The sequence below is a fragment of the Bos javanicus genome, chromosome 12 (assembly GCF_032452875.1).
Source record: "Bos javanicus breed banteng chromosome 12, ARS-OSU_banteng_1.0, whole genome shotgun sequence".
In the NCBI taxonomy this organism is placed as follows: Eukaryota; Metazoa; Chordata; class Mammalia; order Artiodactyla; family Bovidae; genus Bos; species Bos javanicus.
In genome coordinates, this window is record NC_083879.1 from 63,176,069 (window position 1) to 63,199,046 (window position 22,978).

The following is a 22,978-nucleotide window of genomic DNA, read 5'->3' on the forward strand; positions in this document are numbered from 1 at the left end:
CTCCCAAAATGAAAGTGATAAGCCTGCCTTTATTTAGCATCTAAAGCCCCTGGAATATTGTATTTTGTCACTTATGATATCCTGTTGAAGGAATTAGGTGTGTGTAGTCATCCAAATAGGCTATATTGAAAACCCAGTTTTTATAAAGTACATTGCTGCTTTCCTTCTGAGTATGAATTTCAGACTTAAGAAGAAGGGTATGATGACATATGTGTCATTTGTGGACTTCTCTATGTTTGGGTAGGCTCTTGATATGTATGCTGTTTTTACTTCTATTTTGTATTGACCTCCAGCCTTCTCTAAGAAGAAGCACCCATGTGGTGGTGCTGCACTGAACTTGGGCAAAGCACCCAGTCTGGGCAAGTAACACTCTCCTTTTATGGTATTGCAGTCTATTCAAGAGATCAAATACTTAAGAAGTGTTTTAGAACAGGTCAGTAATACAGGATCCCTTTTCTTTCTAGTCTTTCACCCTCTTATAACTGAGGATTTCCATTAGCACTAGAGGCCTATAGAGTCATGTAGCTTTGTTTGCTCACCTTTCAAAGCAATGGAAGGTGTATCCTCAATAATAAGGAATGCTGCCTCCATTCTCAAATATGAATATGTTCATGAATTCCTAAACCATATCCAAAATGAAGATTCTGTGTTTCACAACATGGATATCCAGTATGTATTCACATGGGAAGGTCACCTTTGCAGGAATGAAGGGGCAAAACCTTACAATGTATATTAGTAATGCTGGAAATAATGAATCATATAAAGCAGTAACTCTTCTAAAATGTGTCATAAATTTAAGCATTAAAAATGCCACGTGATGTAACATAATCTGAAAATTAACAAAGTACACAAAAGAATATACTCTGAAGTGTCAGATAATAATATTTAAAATTTTGTTTATATATATTAGATAAAGGGTCTTAGAAAGATGAGCATTTTAAAAAAGCATTGCTTAATAACCAATAGGGAACAGAAGCAGAGGCAAAATATTACAAATTTCATAACCCACTTGTTACAATTATTCCCTTATTTTCTCCTCCATATTATATGTTTAGAGGACCTCAGACTTCCCCTCCCCCCACCACTGTTGGAACTAGGTAAAGGAATTCTAGTATTTGGCCTTGAAACTGCACAGTTTTCTAATAGTAAAGGCATCTCAGTAAGATTAGAAAAAAAAAAAAAAAGCCTTTCCCTTTTATAGCAAATAATATTCTGGATTTTAAAAATCATCTCACAAGTTATTTCCAACAAGAATCTTCTCTTGAGAAATAAAATTTTTCTCCAAAGTTAGAGAATTTAGATTGATTTGCTTACATTTAATTTGTTGCACTCATAATATTTATACTGACAACTCATTTTTGAAAGGTATGTAAAACTTTCTTCTTTGAAGCTCCATGGGAATGACTGTACTTCATTCAACTCTATAGGCACTTAGAAGACATAAAATATCTCTTTATTGGATTTTTTTTTTAAATTTAACAAACCATTTTGCTTTCACATCGCATATTACTGAATTTTACATTTATTAAATGATTTCATGGTAAGGATAGGCAGGCAATGCTTTAAAGTATCTGATTTGGGGCACTTCCATGCATTCATTTATAGAATTAGCATATAAACTAATCAATATTGTCAAAAGATTTTGAGTCTGTCTTTACATTCCCTCTGATAAGGCGATGTGATATTTCAGAGCTGTGTGTATGCATGAGTATGCATGTGAGAGACAGATTAATGAAGCTGTGGGGCTGTATATTTCCTGTGTTTTTACTTATGTGAAAATGTGTTACTGCTACTTCAGTTCAGTTCAGTCTCTCAGTAGTGTCTGACTCTTTGCAACCCCATGGACGGCAGCACGCCAGGCTTCCCTGTCCATCACCACCTCCTGGAGCTTGCTCAAACCCATGTCCATCAAGTTGGTGATGCCATCCAAACATCTCGTCCTTTTTCATCCCCTTCTTCTCCAGCCTTCAATCTTTCCCAGCATCAGGGCCTTTTCCAATGAGTCAATTCTCATCAAGTGGCCAAAATATTGGAGCTGCAGGTTTAGCATCAGTCCTTCCTATGAATATTCAGGACTGATTTCCTTTAGGATTGACTGGTTGGATCTCCTTGCAATCCATGGGACTCTCAAGAGTCTTCTCCAACACCACAGTTCAAAAGCACCAGTGCTGCTTACCTAGATGAATTAAAAATTGAAATCAGTTTAGCTTTTGCTGTGTCTTCTGGAAGTCATTGTGTATATTTTCCTTTTGTTTCCTTTTGTTATTTACTGTTATAGAAGAAATCTAGATGAGCATGAATTATTTTATTGGATTTTGCAATTGCAATTAACTTGTTTCAATTGTAATGATGCTTGTAGCAATTGTTTTTATGCCTTTTTTATGATTTTTAAGCTTTCTCTAAGATAAGAAATTGATTTTCTTAATTTGCCAACTCATTTCTCTAATTCATTAACAATTTATTTTCATAATTTTAAAAGTTATTCTCCATTCCTTTTTTTTATTTTCTGTCCTTAATTTTTATTTATATAAACTAGACTTTTTTGCTTCTATCTTTTATTCTTACTCCATCTCTCTCTCCTTTTCTCATATATTCTATTGAATTTTCAAAAGCTTCTACTTCAGTTTTCTAGGCAGTTTCTGAGTCCAAATTATTTTGGATTATATAAACTACTTTATTAAATATTTGTATATATATATATATTTTTTTAATTTAAAGCATTTTATCTCAATTTCCCATTTTCCCATCACCTCTAAACTAGCTTCTTAGCTGTGTAATATTTTGGAACTTTGCACACACAAGTGCATTCCTTTAAAATTATCTTGGGCCTAGCTTCTTGAATTGATTTTACTTAAAAAAATAAATTTATAAGCCCACAGAGTCTTGTTCAACTCGTTTGTACTAGGATATTTTGTGCTCAGTGACTGTGACTTCTTCCTCTGCTTCAGTTTATGGAGGATTCTTTTTTTTTTTTTTTTTTTGTCTACAATTGGAAGTGGAACTGTGATTTAGAGAACAGTGTAGGTTTCCCTGTCTAAATGTTTTAAGACCCAACAAAGACTTAAATTCACCACTTCAAAAAAATGGCCTATGGAGAACTGGGAGAAAGCCAAATCTAGAAGAGGTTTTGGCAGGGCACTTTAACTTTGTCTTTATTTGAGCTTCTTTCCAGTTTGCTCTGGCATTGAGGAGATAATTATGCTCTTTGCTCTCATTTTGGATTAGCTAAGGCAATGCTTCTTAATCTGGCAAATTGTTCTCTGATACCAGCCTGGAAGCTGCCTGTGTCTTTTCAGTTTGTCCCCATCAGTGTTTCTCTGGTGAAGTCTGATGAAGTTCCTTGAAGTCTCTGATATTCACATGCATCTCTCATCTAATTTCAAAAAAAAAAAAAAAAGTGGAAAATTCACCCCTCTTTTATCTTCTTGTGATTCATTAAATAAAAATCCTGGATGAAGTTTAAAATTTTAGACAGATACTTTAGGTTGACCCATTGAAATTTGTTTTTAACCCCAAACCTGTATTTGGTTCAGCTTCCCCATACTCAGAGTTCCAAAAGCCAGAATGTTTGAATCCTTCTGCCCTTTACACCAAGTATCTAAAGACATCCCCAAATTATGTTGTATTTACTTCATGTTTAACATCTGTCAACTTTTTTTTCCATCTGGCATCGTCTCTCTTAGACTCTTTCTCAGATGAACTCTTGAGCACTATCTGAGATCCTACAGTTTGATTCATATCACAGAGAAAAGAGTTCTGCACAAACATCAACAAACTTCACACTGAAAGATCTCACCACAGCAGGTGCCACATTCTTCTGGCTTCTGCCTGGAACTGGAACTTCTCTGACGATGTCACTTGTGATGTCTGTGTGACTCATACATGTGCATCTGCGAGTGTAGCAGAGCCTGTGCCCCAGAGAAGCCTTCACCCAGTCAGAGTAGAAACAGAACGTGATGGCATCCCCATTCCCTCCATCATGGACTATGCCGATATCCATTCATAGGAATCCTCAGAAGTTTCTAGAGGGTTAGAATACTAGACCCCACAGAGGTTGCCAATCAAAATTTTATCTTTGTATTGGCCTTTTCCCCTTCCTTGTTTTACTCTACTCTCACTCTTTCTCTCTGGAGTCAAGATTCTGGTCAAATAGAAAGACCTGAACTCAAACTGAGCCCTTGGAAGAGAAAACAGACTAAAACCATGGTGATAAGAACATCTCTACCCTACATAACATAGCATTCTGGAAGTGGACCGCTTATTTATCTGATGACAGAAGGATTGCATTGTGGTGAAGTGGTGATTAGACCAGGCACACAAAGTGCTTATGCTTTTCCAGGCTCTCATGAGTGGACGGTTGTGATAAGGAACATGCGGAAGGTGAAGTGTTAGATAACTAAGTTCCTTAAATCTGCCAACTCAAGTTATATGGAGCAAACTAGGACCTTCCACGGCTGAGTTAACGATATTCATATTTCTTGAATATAACGTAAGAATACTATGGAGAAAACCGAGTCATGGATTTAATTAAGAGTGGCAAGGCTCAAAAAATAATGAACACATAGTTTTTAAAGACCTTTTATGCCAAGTCCAAAGGCCTCTAAGGAAATAGTACAAGTCAGAGGTCTTTGGTTTGGTCATTTTACTAGATGACTGTGAGAATCTGGAACCTCCAAATTCTCAGTAATCCCCTGGGCAGGGTGAAGGACTTTAACCCCTGCCACTTGTTGGAAGAAAGCAGCACAAGATAAGGCTTGCCTTTGTCAGGACCCTTGTATGCTTCTGTCTGCTTCTACTTATTGCCTCTTGGACCAATAATTAGAGTCACTTCTCAGCACATACCACCAGGACAAGATAATTCCTGCTGTAAGGAAAGGCCTTATTTGTAGAATAATTGGGGTTCCTAGTTAATAAAGACTAGAAAGAAAACAGAGGAACACATGAAGGAATAGAACTTAGTGATATTGGACTTGTGATCAGAATGAAAGACTTCATAGGGAGAAATGTATTGACATGAGGATACATCTTTATGAATTGTGCTTAATTTTCTTACCTGGGAGAAATGAAGCTAGTCATAACACTCTTCTAGGATGGTTGTTAACTTATGAACATGATACTGGCCTTACTGAAGACAAGGTGATGTGCTGTGATTATCACAGTAGGGTACTGAAGAAGGACACAGAAGGTTACAACAATAATGAGATGGTAAGAATGGATTTATTATGTTAGGGTGGAGAATGCCTCCTACTTCTGTGTGACACACAATTCACTAAAGCTTTAAGAGGTGCACTAGCAATGGGACCTTGAAATTTTTGAGCAAACCAATGTTTGATATAATATGTAGGCTTAGATTGACCTTAAAAGATGCTTCAGTCTAGCTAAAGTCCTTCAAATTCATAGAAATCATAGTAGAGGCCATATTATGACACTGCAGAATTACAATTATTATAATGGACAGGAGAGTTTTAGTGGCAAACAAAGTACCTTAATCTGTGGGTTTCCCATGGAAGCATTGTCTGATAGATTCAAGACAGACCCAGATTGACACTCCTCCTAATGAGAGAATCTAAACCTCTTCCCCTTGTATTTGGGTGGCCTCTCTGTCTCCGTGAGCAACAGAATATGGTAGATGTCTCACTGTGCAAATCTCCAGGTCTAGGTCTTAATTAAGAGACTGGCAGCTTTTTCTCTCCTATTTCTTGAAATATTTGCTATAGAAATATGTGTGTGAGGGGAGGTGGTGTTGGTGGTGCCTTAGCTGTCATATAAGAAATCTGAAATGAGAAGTTTAAACTGTGTCGAGAGGCCAGGAAATGACATGCCGTGTGGGGAGAGAGAGACAGAAAAGATGGAAAAGACTGAGCAGCATTTACTAGAAATGTGAGTAAAAGCCATCTTGGCTGCCAATTTTTCAAGCCCAGATGGCACATGGATCAGACACAGATCAGCCAGCTGAGCTTTTCCTGAATTTCTGACCCATAATATTGTGAGCAAAATTAAGCATTTGTTTTAAGCCAGTAAGTTTTGGACTAATTTGTTGAACAGAAATAGATAATCAGAACATATGAGTAGACAAATCCAGTTTAACTTCATGGTACTTTTTTTTTTTTTACTGTAATTATGTTTATTTTCCTGAAAATATCAAGAGGTGGAAAGCAAAAGCACAAGATATCAGAAGCTTCAATGGAAAATTCTCAGCTCTCACCAGTTTCTGGCTCTAAGTCAGTTCACAGACAAAAGAGGATGCTCTATTCTCTTGAGGAAGATCTCTGCAGTATCTCCTCCATAATATGAAATAAGTATTTCTCCAGTATTTTTTAAGCAATTTGTAGACATCTACCAGGAAACAATGCATTGAAGGAATATAAATTATGAAGCCATATGAAGGTTTTTAAATAGGATCTGGTATCAGGGGATCGAATGATAGCATGGTCCTCCCATAAGAGAGAGGGTTTATCTTGGCAAGGTAAAGATTTGTCTATCTATGTATCTATTCATCTATGCATCTACCCATCCTATGAAGTCCTAAAAGAAGTTCACCTTACCTGAGACCAGTGGATTTGTGCACCCACACTATTGTTATTTCTTTAGTTCTTGTGTACATAATTGGGATAGATATACATAATATCTAATGGAACGCCCATATCTGTTTTCTGACTGGAGTTAAGACCCATCATGGTAGGAAGGCCTAACTGGTAATCCCTAAATACTGTGTGTCCATTTAGCGCCATGCGCTAGTGGTAAAGAACCCACCTGCCAGTGCAGGAAACATAAGAGATTCAGGTTCAATCCCTGGGTCAGGAAGATCCCCTGGAGAAAGGAATGGCAACTCACTCAAGTATTCTTGCCTGGAGAATCTCATGGACAGAGGAGCCTGGCAGTCTACAGTCCATGAGGTCACAAAGAGTTGGGCATGACAGAAGAAAGTTTTATAATTCCTAAACATGACACCCAATTCAGCCAAGAAGTAAATCAGAAGTTATAAGCAATACCATATCCCAGGCTTCTGAGGTGGCACAGTTGTTAAAAAATACTCCTGCCAATGCAGGGAGACTCAAAGGACGCAGGTTTGATCCTTAGAGTACAAAATGATAACCTATTCCAGTATTCTTGCCTGGGACATCACATGGACAGAGGAGCCTGGTGGGCTACAGTCCATAGTCCAAAGAGTCAGACGTGACTGAGTGTGTGCACGCGCGTGCACACACACACACACACACATTAGAGTGAAAATGCAGAAAATAAGAAGAAGCTATTTGAAAAACTTAAAGGATTCTGGGCTGTTGGTGCCTGCCATTTCCCCATTTGACACTCTGGTGTGTCCTTATAAGAAATCAACAACACATGGAGTGTGGTGAATCACACTAGATAAATACATCTTATACCAAGAAATCATAACCCTATTCACAGTTGCTGTGGGGATGTGGTATTTTTATTGGTAACAATATAAAATATGTTATGGGCTACTAATCTGGCAATTGTCTCTTCAATTCCCTATGTAAAAAGAATCAAATGTTCACATTCACTCCCTATGTTCCAGTAGGCATGTAGACTACAGTAAACTAAGTTATCTGAACTTAGTAGTCTTTATTGTATTGATGACATTTTACTTATTAGACTTGGTAAACACTCATGCTGCTGCTAAGTCACTTCAGTCGTGTCTGACTCTGTGCGACCCCATAGACGGCAGCCCACCAGTCTCCCCCGTCCCTGGGATTCTCCAGGCAAGAACACTGGAATGGGTTGCCATTTCCTTCTCCAATGCATGAAAGTGAAAAGTGAAAGTGAAGTCACTCAGTCGTATCCGACTCTTGGCGACCCCATGGACTGCAGCCCACCAGGCTCCTCCAGCCATGGGATTTTCTAGGCAAGAGTACTGGAGTGGGGTGCTATTGCCTTCTCTGAAACACTCATGATGCCCTGTCACTTAGATTTTTATACCCAAGAATATATGCTTCTACCCCACACCCTCAAATCTTGAGGGCTTTGAACCAAATCATGGAGTGAGCATAGTATTGACTCTCTTGTATACTTTACAAGAGTTACCTGCTTGTGAAGTGTGTGTTTCTTGTTCCTTCTCAGGTAGGCTTTGCCCAGCATAAAGGCCTGATTCCTAGAGGAGGGATGCCATTTGGCCAGTGATGACTCTTCTAGCCAATCAGCTGATCAGAGATAAATAGAAGATTAACTCCACTAGCTAGTTACTGATTCTGATGTCCATGGAAAGCTGAAAGCAAGTCATGCCCTAAGGAGGTTGTCTAGAGTGTCTTCTGATGCTTTGTGCCTATAACTAGTGTATCACAGGAACCCTAGCCTGACAGAGGTAAGGCCACAATGGGCTCATACTATAAAGAGAGGAAAATCTCTGGCACTATAGCAGACAAAAGTCCTAATTCAGTGTAAGTTCAGGGTGAAGAAATCTAGAACTAAAGAGATAGGAGGGAACTGATATAAATATGAATTATGATAGACTTTTTTTCCTGTCAAAGAAACACCTGCACACTGTAAATAATAGCTTGTATTTTCCATGGATTCATAATCCATTTTTCTTGCTTTCATGGTGTGATGGAAACTAAGCACACACTATAATTGTTTCATCTATCATGGGGCATCCTACCAAACCTAAAAAATTAAGGTTTAATTGAAATTCTGAGTTATAATCATTTTTTATAATATCATATAGAGGTTATATATAACACCAGAAATCATAGAATATAATTGTTATTTAATTTTAGCATAGTGTATTCTATGCTATGCAAAGGGATAAAGTTTGGTTTATGCTAATAATTATCACTAAATTCTTATACTAAAACAGGCTTGGGGTAATTTGCACTTTGTTTCTCAATTAATTATTGATTATTTACTTGGGTTATTTCTCATCTATCATTTGTATTTTACATCAAATAACATTTCTTTGGTGTTTTGTGATTAACAAGACACTTTGTATAATAGTCATATTTAAAGATGTATAAACTATTTAATATATGTAACTTTAAATTTACCTTATTTTATCATTCAATATTCTATTAAAAACTACTACAATTTTTCAATCTTTCTGAACTATTGAATGTGTAATATTTTTCATGCATGTTATCATCTTACTGTGGATTTTACTAAAACAAGTTTTCATAAAAAGCTTGTCTAGGAAACACTGTTGACTGAACAATGAGCTTTCTGATTTTCCAGTTCACTGACTTAATCCTTACTTCCTCCCTCAGTGGTTAAAAACATTAAAATCTTACTTTAAAAATACAAAGATACAGTGTCATAAATATTATAAAAATGAATGACTGTTTTGTGGGTAAATTCTAATTGCATACTGGCAAACCCTTGAAGATTGTTTGGGTATACATTGTTGTTTTACTTTCTCAAGGAGCACATGATTATTTCATGAAAGGAGTCTGTACACATTTTAAAAAAGAATTCACCAAGATTCTAGTTGAAATTAGGCATAGCCATGACCTTAGGCAAGTCATAAAACATACTATAATAAGGGTATGCTTTATGCACTCTGTCAGAAATGTGTTGGGAGAGTCAAGGTAGTAATGTATAAAAACATTTTCATCATTATGTAAGAATGTCAAAAAATAAATAGCAAACTCTGCAAAATTTAGCAAACTCACTTGCTTCTTTTCTCAGTGGGACTAGGGAAAATTTCTGTACATGAGGAAGTCCTGGGATTGGAGTAGGAAGAGCCTCAGTTCACAGGACTTACCTGGTAGCTCAGCTGGTAAAGAATCTGCCTACAATATTGTATCGGTTTTGCCTTACATTGACATGAATCTGCCAGGGCTGTACATGTGTTCCCCATCCTGAACCCCACTCCCACTTCCCTGCCAAATAAAATATTGTAAAGTAATTAGCCTCCAATGAAAGTAAATAAATTTATATTAAAAAAAAAAAGAATCTGCCCTCAGTATGGGAGACCTGGATTTGATGCCTGGGTTGGGAAGATCCCCTGGAGAAGGGAATGGCTACCCACTCTAGTATAGTCCATGGGGTCACAAAGATCAGATATGACTAAGTGACTTTCACTATCAGTTCCCTTGAATGGCCTTGGAAATAAATATATTTCAGTATCTGAACCAGAATTTCTTATTCAGAAGCAAAAATGCAGATGCAAAATATATTTTGGAAAAGCAGTAGTTGAGAACTATGTGTAAAAAGCTATATAAACAATGAATTTCTACATTGCTATAATCATTGGTAGATACAGGCTTTGCAAGCCTTAAAGCTTATATAATATAAATGGCATGTATTATAAATAATATTAGATAAACACATTAATATTTACTTAGAATGTGGAGAAATCATTATAAATTGTGAAGCTAATAAAATGAAAATTGCCACAAATACTACAAAAGCCAGAAAAAATATGATACTCTTTATAATTACTTTCTGACATCTCTATGTGTTTTCCACATCTCTGACAGTGTTTTCCCTGTATATTATTTAGGTGAATATTCCTTGATCACCTCTTTTTATAAAAATAATTTAAAATGTAGTCTATGATAATAACAGTTTGGATAGGTCTTTTCTTCTTTGCATATTTCTCTACATATTTCCATTGTGTCTACTATGAATAGCATTCAAAGAGTGAATATAGTCTCTGACTTGCATCATGATGCCAGGAACATTGACACAGTAACCCTAGAATGAGTATAAAAAGCAAAGTTCATAATCCTATAGCAGAATGAGCACAGGTACTGTTAGGAAAAATTGAGGTTAGAACCTCAGTGTGGAGTTACGTCTCTTTTGTCCATCCTTATATTTCTAGTTCCTAGCATAGTTGCCTGCCCATGAAAGGTTCTCAGTAAGTAATTGTTAAATAAATTTAAAAGTTCATGAATAAATAGGTCTGGAGCGATTCCATTTCTGGTTCCTAGAGTTATTTCCAAACTGAGGGTTCTAATGGTATCTTAACTGTGAGTAAGATTAAGAAAGGACTGTAACCATTTGAATATCTCATGTGATAATAAATTTAAATGTACTCCCTACTCCCCTTGACAATATCTTTATTCCACAAATATTACCTGGATCCAGATGCATACTTGTAGACTCTAGACTAAATTGATGGAAGGGGAGGGACAAAGTGAAAGCAGGCTCCATCTTAATTTTGAAATTTTACACAAGCTTTTAAACTCAAGTGAACACATTGCTAAAGCTCTTTAAATTTTTTGAGATAGCTTTAAAATTCATTGTATTTTCTACTATTTTTCTGTTGTCTTTAAAATGTTGATGGTTAATTAACTCACATGTATTGAGCAGTAACTACTGTTGGCTACTCAGAATACTATGTTTTCGATTTAATTCAACATAGATTTATTAGGCTAGTCACTACTACTTAGGTTTATAAATATGACTAATTATCTTTTAATTGCCTGCCCTCAAAATTCTTAAAATCACTTTGAAGATCCCGACTTATTAAAGTAACAATAATCCTGTATACAAGACAGCAAAAGAGACACTGATGTATAGAACAGTCTTTTGGACTCTGTGGGAGAGGGAGAGGGTGGGATGATTTGGGAGAATGGCATTGAAATACGTATAATATCATATACGGAACGAGTCGCCAGTCCAGGTTCGATGCATGATACTGGATGTTTGGGGCTGGTGCACTGGGATGGCCCAGAGGGATGGTATGGGGAGGGAGGAGGGAGGAGGGTTCAGGATGGGGAACACATGTATACCTGTGGTGGATTCATTTCGATATTTGGCAAAACCAATACAATTTTGTAAAGTTTAAAAATAAAATAAAATTTAAAAAAATTAAAAAAAAATAAATAAAATATCATATTTGGAGCTTGGATTAGATTCCAGAAGAACAACACGTAATCTGGTCATTTGTGTTTTTGGTGAAGGGTGATTGGTGTTAGATGATTTTCTCAGAGGAAATTTACTAAGGGCCGGAAAGCTGAGGTCTCCTAAAGAATCAGAATAATGAGATAACCTATAACTAGAGCTAGGAACACCTCCATCTCTACCTCCACTCCTACCTCCACTCCTTTCTACCCTCTACAGACATATGTGTTAGAGAATGACAAACATAAGGTCTAATTAGTGTAAGTGGAAAGACACTTGTATCAGAAATACTGTCTACTCAGAAAAGCAAGGGATTTCGCATTTTATGGCATGACGACCCAATATTCTTGCCTGAAGAATCCCATGGACTGAGGAGGCTGGTGGGCTGCATTCCATGGGGTCACAAAGAGCTGGACATGACTTAGGTGACTTAGCACGCACATAAACAAAACACAAAAGTTTGGGAGTCTCCAGGGCCATCTCATGGATTTTTTTTTTTTTAATATATGTTACACACACAGAAAAATTGAGTCCAAGCCATGAAGAGGTATTCACTCATGGGATATCTAAGAGGAGTGTAGTATAATTACATCTACACTTTGATAGATTGTTTTAATAGCATTATGAAGATCTATGTAAATCTCAAATGTAATGAAATCAATGTAATTTCATTGAAATAATCAAATGAAATCTATATAAATCTCAGATATGTAAATCTCAAAGAAAATGACTAGTTAGGAAAGTACATAAAGGCTACAGGAATAAAAATGAGAATGGCAATTTAAAGATTTTCATTAATTCTCACAGTCCCCTCTTGAAACTTAAAAAAAAAAAAAAGTGTGCCCCCATTTTGCAGATTAAGACAGTTAGATTCAAAACAATTTGATTGTTTTACTAGAATCAGTTATCCAAGGCATATATGCACAACTGTCAATTGAACTGTCTTTTCCCAGGAAGGTACAATAACATTTCTCCAGCACTGAATATGTCCACAAGTCTTCAGCCAGGACTGATTCTAGATGTTCTGTTAGGTTCGATGCTAACTTCCTATAACCAAGTATTACTAAACTACTATGAGAATATGCAGCCTTATGTGCTTCAGATGACTCAATTCATAGGTTTCAAACAGGGCGGTATAAAAAGTTAGAGACTACCCATTCCAAGAAAGGTCAGTACTTGGCACCTTGATAAGTTTTTACTGTTTATTGAATAAATGACAGAATGCATATCACTCTTTCCTCATTAACTTGCTCCATTCTTAATTTTTTACAAGGACACTTTGTTCCTAAACATGAGAAAATTCTTAACTTCATGCAAGTGCAGAAGAGTAAGTCACAATTTTAAGAACCAACAAAGGAAAAACAAACAAACAAACAAACAATAACTTTCAAACTTTCCTGAGTAAAATGTTCTAATCTTTCTGTTCTCTCAAACCACTTCTGCCTTCATCACAAACTGGTCAAACCTCTATTTTAATCACACAAACAGTATCTGTTTGCCTATGTCAATATCCTCTTTTTTATTTTATTTTTTAACTTTACAATATTGTATTGCTTCTGCCATATATCAAAATGAATCCGCCACAGGTATACATCTCTGACCATCCAGTGGAGAGTTTAGGAACTGTTCCAGAGGTGAATATTTAAAGACCATGCTGCAATTTAATTTAATTTTTTTTTTTTAGGAGAGAAAAATCAATTCTATATATTTAGCCACTTTTAGCACAGCAAAGACATTAAAAACTCAGCAGAAGGGCATCATAATATTTAAGTGAGTTTCTTCAGATGCAGATGACCCATGAAAAAATATATACAAATAAAATTCTAATTATATATACTATACTGTGACTCTTGCTTATTTATATATTAATAATGCATTTGTTTTAGGCTCTGATTAGGTTTGGAGGCTTCCCTTGTTCAACTGTTAAATAAGTCACATAATGAATTCATTTTAAATCACTTTGAGGGAAAGTGATGATTAAATCTATGCCAAGAGGCAGAAAGGATTTAGAAGCTCTGTGAAGATTAGAAATTAGAAATAGAACATATAGATCCTGCTTGGAACATTAACTTTATCTAATTATACTTCTCTTATAATATGATTCCAATTTCAACCTTCACTTTTTTTCCATTCCAGAGAAATCAATTCATGATTTCTTATTCTAGAAGCAAAAATAAGATTCAAAATTATTTTTCCTTCTATACCTTAAAGGATAAAGCTACATATTTGTTAAATTGTAATTGCTTCACTGTTTTGAATTTATTTTATGTAAGAAAAATAGCCATTCTTATATGTAATTGAGACAACTGCTAATGAAACAAAGGAAGGGCCAATAATTTGTTTTAAAAAGAGAAGGGGGATTTCAAATATGAAATATGAAGTGATAGGAAATTCTAGAGTTTATTGACCTTTATAGAATACTTTGTAGGTACTTGGATATAGTCCTATGAAAATTTTCACATTCTTTTATTCCATCTTCTTTCTTGGACAGGCATTCTCTTTCAATTAAAATAATTAAAAAAAAAAAAAAAAAGAATCTGCCTGCAATGCAGGAGACCTGGATTCAATCCCTAGGTTGAGAAGACCCTGAAAAAGAGAAAATCTTCCCTCTCCAGTATTCTTGCCTGGAGTAGTCCATGGACAAAGGAATCTGGTGAGCTACAGTCCATGGGGTCTCAAATTCCAGACACAGCTGAGTGACTAACACTTTCACTTTTTCACTTTTACTGAGATAATCCAGGATAATATACCTATGTTGAAATTTTTAACTTCATTATCTACAAAGCTTTTTTTATCATGTAACATAATGTGTTCATGGGTTCTAGGGATTTGGGTGTGTGTCTTTGGGAATCCTTCTGCCTTACAACATTTGAGATAGGATGACTACCAGCACGTCTATTAATCACTTTATGAAACAGATTATTTCTCTTAACTTTAAAGTATCATCTATCTCATTTCTTAGCACCAACTTCCATTATTCTTCATTTCATGTTTACCATTCTTAACAAACATGGAATTTCTATTTATGAGGGAATGCACATTTTCAGCTTTCATGGATGATGGAAAATGGAAGATGTTTCTTATAAATATACACAGCAACAAAGAACACTGCGTGTGCACGTCCACTTTGTGGCAGCCTCATCAAAAATCAATACTTCACTTCAACATTTTTAAACATATGTACATATCCTGAGAGCTGATTAAGCTCAATGTGAAGATTGAGTCCCTTTTTATTTGAGTATTGCATATTCAAATTTTACTTCAGACAAATGCTCATTTTTTTACTAGTTTATTGACTTTTTCTTACTTATTTCTAAAAATCCTTTATGTGGTTCAGTCACATATATTTTAGATTCTCTGTATCAGTTTATGATATGTTTTAAAGTTCCTTTAATGTTCACATAGAACAAAAAAGTAGCAATGATAGGAATGATGGGAATGGAGTAAAAGGGATACACTTTTAGAATGAGATTCTCTGAGAATATCTTATATATGGTTGTGATTTTTAGAATTATGCTAACATTTCATATAATCAAAAGTATTTTAATAAAATTAAAAAGATGATAAAAAACAAAATGGATTCAAAATATTATTTCTCTCAACCCACATTCAGAAAGATATTCTGTGTAGTTTCTTCTGTTAACTATATAGTTTTACCTTAAATATTTAAAATTTAATTTTTCTAGATTCCATCTTTTTGTTATAGGACACATCTGCTGTATGCTTCTTCATGAAGAGAGTCAGTTGAATAAGTTCACCTACTAAAGAAATGCTTCACCCCATCAACTTGCTTTATTTGAGGCTATTTTGTAGTTCTCTGTTCTCTCTAGTGTTGTTTGTCTGTTCTTGTGACAATAACATTCAGTTTTATTATTTTGCCTTTGAAGTGCAGGCAGTCTTCACCTTGCCTGTTTCTGATTTGCATGAATTTAATTACCATGGTTTAGTTAAATAAAGCAAGTCAAAACTTAGTAGCCAGGATAAACTAACTGTAAGTGGGTAAACTACAAACTTCACTGCTAGTATTTCATTCACTTAACACGGTATAAATTAAGAGGTGCATATAATGGTCAGGGAGGAATCCTATCACTTCTTTCAAGTGATTGGGATCTTGGAAGTTATCAGTACATGGAAAGGAGTACGACAATCTCCAAGGCATTGAAAAGATGCTCACTCATAATTTATATAATGGGAAAAGAGGACAAACAACATTCAAACTACCCTTGATAAATTTTTTTCAAAGAAATGGAAGACTTGATTCTTGATCTCTAATAGTTTACGTAAGAGCACACAGATTATCCCTTTCACTATTTTCTTCATTTTCTTATACATTTATAACTAGCAGTAGGAGAATTTAACATTTTGAGAAAAGATTTTTTTTTAAGGATTCCCCCTTGGAACAATAGTAATTTTTCTGATTGATTACACTGATTTGCATGATTCTGGCCTCCATGTTCATTTATTTGTCTGTATACTGAGGAGCTCATGCTGTGTGTGAACTTGGGAAGATTGTTTGCATATTTTAATATTTGGTAGAAAAAATTCCTCACTTTTATTTCAGTTTTTAAATGATAGTCACAGTGTTTGTAGTCCTTAATTTCTCTATTTGAATTATAATTAATTAAAATTTAATTTAAGGCAGAGTTCCCAAAAATAGCAAGGAGAGATAAGAAAGCCTCAGTGATCAATACAAAGAAATAGAGGAAAACAACAGAATAGGAAAGACTAGAGATCTCTTCAAGAAAATTAGAGATACCGAGAGAATATTTCATGCAAAGATGGGCTCAATAAAGGACAGAAATGGTATGGACCTAGTAGAAGCAGAAGATATTAAGAAGAGGTGGCAAGAATACACAGAAGAATTATACAAAAAAAGATCTTCATGACCCAGATAATCATGATGGCATAATCACTCACCTAGAGCCAGACATCCTGGAATATGAAGTCAAGTGGGCCTTAGAAAGCATCACTATGAACAAAGTTAGTGGGGGTGATGGAATTCCAGTTGAGCTATTTCAAATCCTGAAAGATGATGCTGTGAAAGTGCTGCACTCAATATGCCAGCAAATGTGGAAAACCCAGCAGTGGCCACAGGACTGGAAAAGATCAGTTTTCATTCCAATCCCAAAGAAAGGCAATTTCAAAGAATGCTCAAACTACCGCACAATTGCACTCATCTCACACGTTAAGAAAGTAATGCTCAAAATTCTCCACGTTCAGCAATACATGAACTGTGAACTTCCAGATATTCAAGCTGGTTTTAGAAAAGGCAGAGGAACCAGAAATCAAATTGCCAACATCCGCTGGATCATGGAAAAACTAAGATCATGGCATCCAGTCCCATCACTTCATGACAAATAGATGAGGAAACAGTGTCAGACTATTTTGGGGGGCTCCAAAATCACTGCAGATGGTGACTGCAGCCATGAAATTAAAAGATGCTTACTCCTTGGAAGGAAAGTTATGACCAACCTAGACAGCATATTAAAAAGCAGAGACATTACTTTGTCAACAAATGTCCATATAGCCAAGGCCATGGTTTTTCCAGTAGTCATGTATGGATGTGAGAGTTGGACTATAAAGAAAGCTGAGCACTGAAGAATTGATGCTTTTGAACTGTGGTGTTGGAGAAGACTCTTTAGAGTCCCTTGGATTGCAAGGAGATCCAACCGATCCATCCTAAAGGAAATCAGTCCTGGGTGTTCATTGGAAGGACTGATATTGAAGCTGAAACTCCAATATTTTGGCCACCTGATGTGAAGAGCTGACTCATTTGAGAAGACACTGATGTTGGGAAAGATTGAAGGCAGGAGGAGAAGGGGACAACAGAGGATGAGATGGTTAGATGGCATCACTGAGCCAATGGACATGAGTTTGGGTAAACTCCAGGAGTTGGTGATAGACAGGGAAGCATGCTGTGGTTCATGGGGTCACAAAGAGTTGGGCACAACTGAGTGACTGAACTGAACTGAGGGTAATTTTAATTTTTTGACTTTTTAAAAAATTTTCATTGGATTAAAATTAGGATTTCATTAACTCTGTAGTTTAATTTATGGAGAATAGACATTTTTATGAGATTCCCTGCTGGCTCAGTGGTAAAGAACCTGCCTGCCAACGCAGGAGACTCGAGTAGGGAAGATGCAACCCACTCCAGTATTCCTGTCTGCAAAATCCCCTGGACAGAGGAGCCTGGTGAGCTATGCCTCACAAAAGAATCAGACACAACTTAGAAACTTAACAACAACACCACATAACTTTATAATATTGTAATCTCTTAAAAAACAATTTAGTATATATCCACTTGTTCAAATCATCTGTTATATCCCTTAGCAGTATTCATTGAATGTAAGATGCTATTTATTGGAAGATACAGCATTATTATATGGAAGTTAAGAGAAAAGAAGAAAAAAAGACTGTACATTAAATCAAGCCATAATATTTTCTTACCTTATTGATTATGAGACATTCCACATTTAAGATGTTATAAACTGGGGAAATTTAGAAGATATAGCATAACTTTTTAGTTTTAAAACTTTCTCCTTAGAGATGTTATAAGTAATTAATATGTTAATTCTATGTACCTTATAGCATAGGTTCTTGTGAATGACATCTTAATTTTAGAATTTTCTAGTTATTGTTAGTGTTGAAAATACTATTAATTTTTGTGTCTGATTTTAAATTTGGCAAATATGTGAAAATATCTTATTCATATGGTTTATATTTTAATATATTGTGAGTTTTAGATAGATGGTATAATCCCTAAATAACGACCCTTATCCAATTCTTATCTTCATGTTTCTTTAGTTTTCTCCCCTTTATAGTGTTGATCAGAAGTCAGCTATTATTTTATATATTGTAGCATCTATCTGCTAATCCCTATCTCCTTATTTGTCCCTCCTTCCAACTATTTCCTTTGGTGACTGAATTTGTTTTCTAAGTCTAGAAACTGTTTCACAAATAAGTTCATTTGTATCATTATTTAGATTCCACATATAAGTGATATCATATGATACTTGTCTTTGTCTGACTTGCTTCACATTGTATGATAATCTATAGGTTTAACCATGTTGCTGCAAATGACATTATTTCATTAGTATCTATAATGTGAAAAATGTGGGCAAAAGTCTCCTAAATATTCACAGCATTTGTAAAGATGTTAAGTGAAATATATTTACTTAGCAATGAAACTATTTTGAACTATGATTATATAAAATTAATAACATCAAAATTATTGGTGAAAAATCTAGAATATCAAGATATATATGCATTTATCTCAGTTATAAAAGACATTCATTATGGATAAAATACATTATCATGTTAGCATTCATTATTACTCTTTGGCAACTATATTCATCTGTTTATTCTAAAATTTTTACATGTTATTTAATGCATTTTCTGTGATTAATATTTTTTTCAATAATGTAAACTGAGAGTTTTCAAGATATGCAAGCTAGGTTTGGAAAAGGCAGAGAAACCAGAGATCAAATTGCCAAAATACACTGTGTCATAGAAAAAGCAGGGGAATTCCAAAAAAACATGTACTTTTGCTTCATGGACTATGCTAAAGCCTTTGACTGCATCGATCATAACAAACTGGAATATTCTTAATAAGACGGGAATACCAGACCACCTTACCTGTCTCCTGAAAAATCTGTATGCAGAACAAGAAGCAACAGTTAGAACTGGACATGGAACAACGGACTGGTTCCTAATTGGGAAAGAAGTACTCCAAGGCTGTATATTGTCACTCTAATTATTTAAATTATATGTAGAGTACATTATGTAAAATGCCAGGCTGGATGAAGCACAAGCTGGAATCAAGATTGCCGGGAGAAATATCAACAACCTCAGATATGCAGATGATACTATTTTAATGGCAGAACATGAAGAGGATCTAAAGAGCCTCTTGATTTAAGTGAAAGAAGAGAGTGAAAAAGCTGGCTTAAAACTCAATATTCAAAAAACAAAGATCATGGCATGTTTCTATCAGTGCACAGCAAGCAGATGGGGAAAATGTGGAAACATTGTCAGTTTTCATTTTCTTGAGCAGATGGTGACTGAAGCCACACAATTAAAAACAAAAAACAAAACAAAACAAACAAACAAAAAAAAAACACGCCTTCTTCTTGGAAGAAAAGCTATGACCAACCTAGACAGCATATTAAAAAGCAGAGACATTACTTTGCCAATGGTCCATCTAGTCAAAGCTATGGTTTTTTCAGTAGTCATGTATGGATGTGAGAGTTGGACTATAGTGAAATCTGAGCACCAAAGAATTGATGCTTTTGAACTGTGGTGTTGGGGAAGACTCTTAAAAGTCCCTCTGACTGAACTGAACTGATGATTTTTCCAGTAGTCACGTATGGATGTGCGAGTTGGACCATAAAGAAGGCTAAGCGCCAAAGAACTGATGCTTTTGAACTGTGGTGTTGGAGAAGACTCTGGAGAGTCCCTTTGACAGCAAGGAGATCAAACCAGTCAATCCTAAAGAAAATAAACCCTGAATATTCATTGGATGGACCAATGCTGAAGCTGAAGCTCTAATACTTTGGCCACCTGACACAAAGAGCTGTATCACTGGAAGTGACCTTGATGCTGGAAGAGATTGAAGGCAGGAGGAGAAGGGGATGACAGAGGATGAGATGGTTGGATGGCATCATAGACTCAATGGACATGAGCTTGAGCAAGCTCAGGGAGATTGTGAAGGACAGAGAAGTCTGGTGTGCTGCAGTTCATGGGGTCAAAAAGAGTCGGACATGACTTAGCTACTGAACAACAACAAATAATGTAAAAATCAGTAAAGAGAATTATAAAGATCTTTTTGGTCTCCTAATTTGCCTTTTATAATAGTCTTTAATTTACATTAGATTATGCCATTAAATTTTAAACTGTTTTTCTCTCTTCATCATTTCATTAATTTTCATTAATGTGGTTATCTCAGCTCTTTTTTTCTGAGTATACTTATTGTTGTTATTCTTTATTGTTTTCAGCATACTGATGATAATACATATTTCACAACCAGAAAAACAGTTTAACTTCTTTAATCATCTAGACTTCCTAAAATGAGGACATCCAAGATTAGTTATTAATAAAAAATGAAAATCACTGAATTTTCACTGAACTGTATATTTTCTGAGATAAAAATAAACTACCTGAATAATTTAGTGATACATTTTCCACAACACCAGACTCTATGTCTCAATTAAAATGTAGACACAATATGTACCAAAGTCCCAGAAATGTTAACCTGCTAAATCTTATGTAATATAAACAGAGACAATGGTTAGGATTTCAAAATATCAGACTAATGTAAAAACTAATGGTTTCTTTAGATTTTGTTAATGGAAGCTTACTCGATCATATTTTTATACTGTTATGTGATAGTGCTGATTATCAGCTATCAGCTAAAAGAAAGTTTTTAGTTTCTTTTATGATTCAGGTTAAAATATTTTGTATTTAACATGATGATACTTGTTTATTTTCAAATTCCATTTAATTTCTAGAAAAAACTTTTTAAAAGTAGATAAAAATCCTGTTGTTGATTGAGCAATAATAATGTTGTTATCTTATTAAAATGATGATGGTTTTCAACAGCAGTCAAGATATAGACGTGATGTTGAGAATAATGAATTATTTATACTCATTAATTGTAAGTATTGATAGATTGATGAACACAAACTGTGATGATTTCAGTCATTTATATCGCTTAAAATGTATATTGCCAAAATTTTTTGCTTAAGATATATTTTAATTTTTGAATTATTGAATTTTCAAACTGAAAAGGAGTATATTATCATGACCTCACATTTTTGCTTCATTTCTCCACCATCTACAATCAAATGCTGATTTACTGTACTTTCAACTATTTCTTTCAGTTTTCCACCATAGTACCACTTTCTTGTTTAATCTTTCTTATGCGAGAAATACCAAGAATCTGTTAAATATTCTTTGTTAGTATCAAAATATCTCTTTCAATCTAGATAATTGATATTTACAAATGACTCTGATCTCCACAGTAATCTATTGTGTGATTTTTACTTGGAGCATAACCAAAATTTGAAACAAGAGTGAGTAAGCAAAGATATCCAAATCCTTGATCATAGTGCCCTATTTATTTGAATATTTATTTATATATTTATAACTATAAGTTTATTAAATGACTACTGTAAGTGTTATACATAGCCCAAGATATTATTAATCATATCTATTAGCATATCCATATATGTTAATTCTATTTCATAACATGAAGTGGTGTTAAAAGAGTCTAGTTTCTTTAATCACCTAAGCTGTCTAAAATGAGGACATCCAAGCTTAGTTTAAAAATGAAATTCACTGAATTTCAGCACAACAACATACTGTTTAATACAACATACTAATGTATGAAAGTAAAGGAGCAAAACATAAATAACATCCCATATTCTTTGGCCTTAAACATATAGTTCTGTTTTGCTATTTTTGTTCTCTGAATTACAGAACTCAGATGAAATGCATTTATGTTGAATGCTTTCTAAATATAAATTCCCATTTGAGCATATTTATCATATCACTTACTGTTTTCATTTAGACAGATTAAACAGTGGAATTCTTATAAAGCTTTCATAAAGGTACTAGTGCCAATTACATAGACTGTCTTTTTATTGTTTCCTTTGCTATTTTCATGAAGATGCAGCTGAAAGAGGAAGTTACAGTTCCATAACTCATTAGCCATGGGGTTATACTGCTTAAAATCTGTCAAATTTCCATTCTTCTTAATATTTAATAATCATTGCCCAGATTGTTATTAACAATTGTAGTCAGTTAAAAAAATGAAGTGCTACTCAATTTCAGGAGACATTATCAGCCTTGAGATTTGTTAGTTGAATATCTTGAGCACTGTAAAATAAATCATGTTCAAATATCCTTAACAATTAGATATTTTGATTTCTTAAGTTTAAACACAGAAAATATAGTCAATAACATGAATTTAAAAATCAATGTTTTTGAAGGCTGTTAGGGCATAATAGTGTCAGACTTTATTTTTGGGGGCTCCAAAATCACTGCAGATGGTGACTGTAGCCATGAAATTAAAAGACGCTTACTCCTTGAAAGAAAAGTTATGACCAACCTAGATAGCATATTCAAAAGCAGACACATTATTTTGCCAACAAAGGTCCATCTAGTCAAGGCTATGGTTTTT

The 22,978-nt window shown here is 34.8% G+C and overlaps 1 long non-coding RNA gene across 1 annotated transcript in view; it reads left to right on the plus strand.

The window, feature by feature from the left end:
- Positions 1 to 13,618, plus strand: part of LOC133258089 (uncharacterized) — an 87,868-nt gene extending 74,250 nt beyond the window's left edge. Inside the window, exon 5 of the long non-coding RNA XR_009739811.1 lies at positions 13,487 to 13,618. This is a non-coding gene — a long non-coding RNA (uncharacterized LOC133258089). The remainder of the gene's footprint in view (positions 1 to 13,486) is intronic.
- The last annotated feature ends 9,360 nt before the right edge of the window (positions 13,619 to 22,978 follow it).